The 6,163-nt window shown below is 44.3% G+C and overlaps 1 protein-coding gene across 1 annotated transcript in view; it reads left to right on the forward strand.

Annotated features, from left to right (window-relative positions):
- The window catches only part of GALNT15 (polypeptide N-acetylgalactosaminyltransferase 15), a 48,286-nt gene that overhangs the window by 16,140 nt on the left and 25,983 nt on the right, over positions 1-6,163 (forward strand). The window lies entirely within an intron of this gene.

The raw sequence follows: 6,163 nt of genomic DNA on the forward strand, positions 1-6,163 counted from the left end.
TCATTTGATTCTTCCAATAACCTGTTTTACTGAGTTTAACTAAAACTGAGTTTAAGTAAGTGCATGCTCAAAAAGGACTTATTGGAATTGAAAAGATGGCTGAAAATAAGAACTGATTATTTGTAACTGGATCTGTGAATCTGGAAATTGTTGAAAGGAAGGATGGTTATCAGATAGTTATGTCGCTTGCCCAAGTCACATAAGGACAGATCCAGGATTCCGAACTCAATGCCAAGGCTTGATCTCTAGCCACTTGACATACAGTCTCTTCCCAAGATGCTCTAAGTTGACACAGTTTTTGAACAAGGTGGGCGGACTTACAGTTTGGCTGCTCTCAGGGTTATTACATGTCATACCCTCCTCCACTCTGTGCTACTACTACTCGGGCTATTGGCATAGGGAGGGCTCATCCTATTCGCCCATCCTCACAAGGCTCGGTGCTGCCCATCATTCCCTGGCATGATGACCACGGACCCTCACAAGCCCATGCATATATCTGGTACCCCCACTGGTGTCTGGGGCTACACAGCTTGCACCATCCATAGGCCCCCTCCTCTCGGTCACTCTACCTACCAGAAACAATCAAACCCTCAATGTCTCCTCTAGAAAACATCTAACAGGCCTGAGACACAAGTATTGCCAAACTTGTGTTTATAATAATTAGCACTGCATTCCAGAGTCATGTCAAGGGTACTGGGCTTTCTCACAAACCACAGGATTCACTCAGAGCCCAAGCTTATTCTCCCCTGAAACACCAGATTATTTCCATGGTTATTTTCAGCTCTCATCTCCCGGCAGTTTTGCAGTTGCCTGAAGAGCTGCCCCAAAGCTGTCTGTTTGTCTTGAAGGCTGTGTGAGCTTCTACCCATGGAGCAAGTGATGACAGGTCCTTTCCAAGCTGATGCCAGGACACCTACATCCACAGCTCATGGAGGCAGCTCCTTTAGCCTTGTAATAGCTTCCAAAAACCCACTTGGCCTTTCAAAGTACTTAGCAATCTATTAAGTTTATTGCATTCACACAGCTTGCCCATTTATCTGTTAGCCATCCTCTCACTGTAAAGAGAGTACACAGTTCTAGCTGTACATAAAACCCAGAAAATCCTGGAATAAGACAGATGGAGGGAGAGGAGGGGAGTCATGAAATTCTCTTTAAAGCTCCTGCCCCTCTGGCTTTTCCCTTCCTCCTCTCCTACCTGAAGAGGGCCCCAAAGAGCCGGGAACACAGAATTTCATGGCTGGAAGAGCCTTTGGGATCCACCTTGCAGTATCGGTATATCTTCTAATAATGGAGCAAATACTCACACAGCATTTACAGCCACTGCTCTTACTGCTCTGCGAAGCCATTTAATCAATACAGCAGCTCTTCAAAGTGGATGCTGTTATTACCATCCCGAGGAAACCAAGGCACCCAGAAGCTAAGCGACTTGCCCAGGGTCATTTACACTGCCAGGACGTGTAGAATTCTCAGGCTAGATGCCTCTGCAGAAACCATTCCCTGAGGCCATAGAGAGGAAGTCACTTGCCCTGGGTCACTGGCTATTTCGCAGAGCAGGAAGCTCTCCAGCCTCCTAATTTTGAGGAATGTGCGAGGAGTGTGGTCTTAAAGAGCTAGAGTTTCAACAAGAATCTCTTTCTTTGATGGAGTCCCTACTATGTGCCAGCACTATGCTAAGCACGTCTTCCTTATGAAAGCTTTAAAGTTATGTGCTGTGGGCATTCCAATTTGCAGAATTGGAAAACCAAACTTCCAAAAGGTGTCTCATTGCTATAACGTAGGGCAGTTGTTTAAAGACAGTTACATTTTACAAAGATGACACATGTGCTAATTACATCTTCTCTTTCTCCAAAAATGCTATAAAATAGCCACTGCCTATTGAATTCCTATCGTTATTCTTAGATTCTCACAACAGGCCAAAAAGATAAATATTATCATCCTTATCTTTCAGATGAAGAAACTGAAGTTCACAAATATTGAGTATGCTATCCAAGGAAACATAGGAAGCAGCAGGGTGAATACTCAAGTCTAAACATGTCTGATTCCAAAGTCTAAGCTTTTCTGATTACCTTACTAATGTAAGGAGGAGGCAAGAGAATTAAAAATGATAATCAAGCCACAATCAGAGACTGCAATATGCAGATCAGCCCTGCAGCTAGGCCAGGAGGACACCTTCAGAACAAAGGCAGAGTTCTGCTGGGGTTAACAGCCCATTTCCCACACCTGTGAAAGGGAAACAGGAACTTTGCAAGAGTCATTCCCTATGGTAAAATCATGGAGAATCTATGGATTAAAGGCTAGAAACTGCCAGCAGGCTTTTCACTCTACATATTCTTACCCTTTCACGCTACATACCCTTTCCCATCCTCACTGTCTGTCCATATCAAAGGAAATGGAACTCACAGGAACTAAAGAATGATATGTAAACTGAATTCCCTGAACACTCAGCCCCTCTCTGCTCACTATCTTTCCAAGCCTCTCTTGGTCCCTCTGAGAGGAGACCACACTTTGTGGAGTGTTACCGCTTTTCTAATAAACTTTCCTTTTGACCTTAACTTTGGTGTATGTGTTGAATTCTTTTTCACTCTCTGCCAAAAGACCTTCTTCTTTTCTTGGTACAGGGCTTGGTCTCCCTGTCATTTGGGAAATTTGCCAGTCCTGTATCATTACCACAAGGACACACATGCACTATATACTTGTGTTGTTTCTGGTCATCGTATTTTATGGATTGGGCTAAAAAAAAAAGGGCTGGTCCCTTGGGAGGAAGGCATGGCCTTGTTCTGCCCTGAGGTAATGGACTTTGTTTCCTATAAAACAGCACCCACAAGAATTTCATATGCAGGTCTCTCTGTCCCCAAATTCCTCTCCTGTCTGAGTTGGAAAACAGTCAGCCTCCTGGCAATTGTCCAAGTATTGTTTTACGTTTTTTTCTACCCACTGAGTTCATTGAGACGAAATACCTTTTCATAGCCCCCCACCCCCACAAGGCCCCAGTCCTAGGACCTCTGGATTTGCCTGCAACCGCAACCACCGTGGTCATAGAAAGGACACAAAAGAAGTTTCGAACCTGTTTGTGAGCAAGTCTAGAACAATTCTGAGGGCAGAGTGGAAATTCTCAAAATCTGGTGGATTTGGAGGAGGAAAGCCTCCCTCCCCCTCCCAAGCATGGGGAGAGGGAAGGAGGAGTACCGGGTATGGGGGAGGCTGGAGAGGGTAAAAGAACTTGGCAAAGACTGCAAGGTGCACTGGGGGACTCGGTTATATTCCTAAAACCTTACAGAGAACTGATTCTGTTACCGGAAAGTGAGTATTCTCCCTCGGTGCATTGTCCAGATTCTTGATATCTCGAACAAAGATCTGAGCAAGAAGACACCGAAATACAGTAGAAAAGGAAAGCTTTATTAAAAGGGAAAGTACACTACCAGATGTGGAAGCGGCCTGAGCAAGAGAAGCTGGCTCAAAAGGCCTGGTAACAAAGACTTCAGGGTTTTTATCTCTTTTTTGCTGTGGGTGGTTACTTTTCTTAGAGGGGTGGGCTTCCTTGATTGACAACTAAGATTGACAGGACTCAGTGATTCATCATTTGCTTTCTGTGCATGTTTGTTCCCAGAATTCAGTATGTTATAATGATATTAATGAACTTCTGTGCATATGCATCATATTATAATGATGGTATAATGAGGCTCAGGTGAGTTGAAGGTCGTTGGGGTCTTCACTGTGAAGGTGCGAGTGACTGGCTTAAATTGGTACCTAATTCTCTGCCTACTTGTTTCTTTGTATGAGTTTTAAAAAAATGCCTTCTGGCTTGCCTAATTGTGGGCAGATTAGGGCAGACCTCTTCTAGGATAGGATGACCTCAGTGTTTTTACAGGTAGACCTAAAACCCTCTAACTAACTTTCCTGCCTAACTCTTTTCTAAGAGCCATGAATCCCCCTATTATTAGTATGGATATCGAGGGATGAGAGGTCTCTTCTTCCGTATCTGCTTCCTGCTGAGAAGAGCCATTGTCCCTGCCTATCGGGATTTCATGGAACTCTTTCCCTTTCTGCCTCAGTCAAGGTGGGGTCTTGGGTTTCCTGCTGAAATGCTGCCTCAGTCCCTAGACAAGGAAAAGAAGATATACGCTTGTTATTTAAATTATATATCTATTAATTTCTATTATTGATTTGCCTACTAAGTGAGTTGATGTATTTCTTAAAGAGAAAAAAGACTTTTGGCCTAAAGTCCCCTCCCCTCTCAGACTCTAAGGGCCCTGTCTGGCCTATTGCCATTTCTGCTAACAATGGGCCGATGACCTTTATCAATAGCCAGAGGATCTGAGTCACCAGTTTCAGGGCAATTATCGGGACTTGAGGGAGAGAGACTTTTTCCCAAAAAAGGAGGGAAGAAAACTTAACTAGGTTTACTAAAAAGATGAAGAATTCTGCAAGAGATGTCCCTTATCATTTCCTGCTTAAAGATTAAGAATTTTACAAGTGATGTCCCGTATCAATTCCACTTTGGACATGTTATTTGAACAGCCCCGAAATAAGACTGTAAAAGTTCATATAAAGTTCATTATTTTATTTGTCTTTGAAACACTTCTGAGGACAGTCATCCATCTAGGGACTTCTTTCTGAAGTCCATACGAATTTCCCCTAAAAATTACTGCTAGATATAAAAACTGGTGAAATCCAAATAAGGTCAGTATTTGAGCTGATAGTGTTGAACTGTGTCACATTCCTGGTTTTGAGCGTTGCGGAGGGTTACGTAAGATGTTATCGCTGGGTGAAGCTGGGCAAAGATAACACAGGAACTCTCTGTTCTATTTTTTGCAACTTCTTGTGAGTCTTAAACTACTGCAAAATAAAAAGTTATAAATTATTTTTAAAAAAGATACTAGAAAGAACATTGCCCCTTTCCTTAAAAAGTAGCCCCCTGATAGAGATCACGCCATGCACCCCTGTGTACCTGGCCATGAACTCGCAAAGTAGAAAGGTCATGACAGCTTTGAAGGAAAACATCCAGCTCTGCCACTTACCAGTAATGTGGCCTTCAATGAGTCTTGTCACCTTCTCAGCCTCAGTTTCCACATCTGTAAAATGGGGTAATATAACCCAACCCATAGGCTCATTATAGAATGAACACTCAGTAATGTGTATATAGGGCCTAGCACAGGGTCTGGCATGTTGCTGGCATTCACACATGTTTAATCCTTGTCCCTTCTTCAAAAATAATAATAATAATAATAATAAACATTTATTAAGTGCCAAGTGCTGTATTAGGTTGTAGGAACACAAAAACAAAGAAAATAGAGTCCCTGCCTTTAAACGGATGATGAAAGTGTTCATACACCACTTGCTTCGTACACCATCCTATTTAGGCCTCACACCAACCAGCTCCATGAGATTGGTAATACCGTCATTCATTCACGTTTTACAGGCTAGGACCATCATCTGCTGAGAATGATGGCAACGCCTCTCACCTGCTATGAGAGAGGCGTGGATTAAACACTGTAAAGAAGGTGTTGGGATCTGAGGATCTAGGAGGCAGTAGGCAGCATTACTGTGTGTGTGTATGTGGGGGCTGGTGGCGGGGAATGGGCTCTCTTTATGTGGAAATTTTAAGAAAACCCAGGGAGAGCCATTGAGTTGGGAAAGAGACGTGTGGTTGGAGCAGCCCCAGCCAGGGCCTGGGAGTGAGTTCAAGGATGTTGAACACTTCTTTCAATCATTCTTCCCCACGGCTCCCTGGTTTTCATCCCTGCAGATGTCTACAGCAGCACCCTGAGGACAGCCTGCCCACAGCCAGCATCATCCTCTGTTTCCATGACGAGCCCTGGTCCACCCTCCTGAGAACCATACACAGCATCCTTGACACAGCGCCCAGGGCTTTCCTAAAGGAGATCATCCTCGTGGACGACCTCAGCCAGCAAGGTGGCTATGGGCTTCCCCCAGGCTCCCTCGGGCGGGAAGGAATCTTGGGGGAAGGGGGTGGTTCCTACGTAAACACTGGAGTTTGGAAACTGCTTAGAAAAGTTTCCCAGAAGCAGACCTTCAGGTGAGACTTCAGGTGCAGGTAACTCATTACTGAAGGGCCCCCAGGAAACTAATGCGGAGGTAGGGGAAGAGGAGAGAGAAGGTGAACAGACATACAAGGCAAGGGTTGCTCCAGCTCGGTCCCATG

Source organism: Pteropus vampyrus, unplaced genomic scaffold, assembly GCF_000151845.1.
Source record: "Pteropus vampyrus isolate Shadow unplaced genomic scaffold, Pvam_2.0 Scaffold1, whole genome shotgun sequence".
Taxonomy (NCBI): domain Eukaryota; kingdom Metazoa; phylum Chordata; class Mammalia; order Chiroptera; family Pteropodidae; genus Pteropus; species Pteropus vampyrus.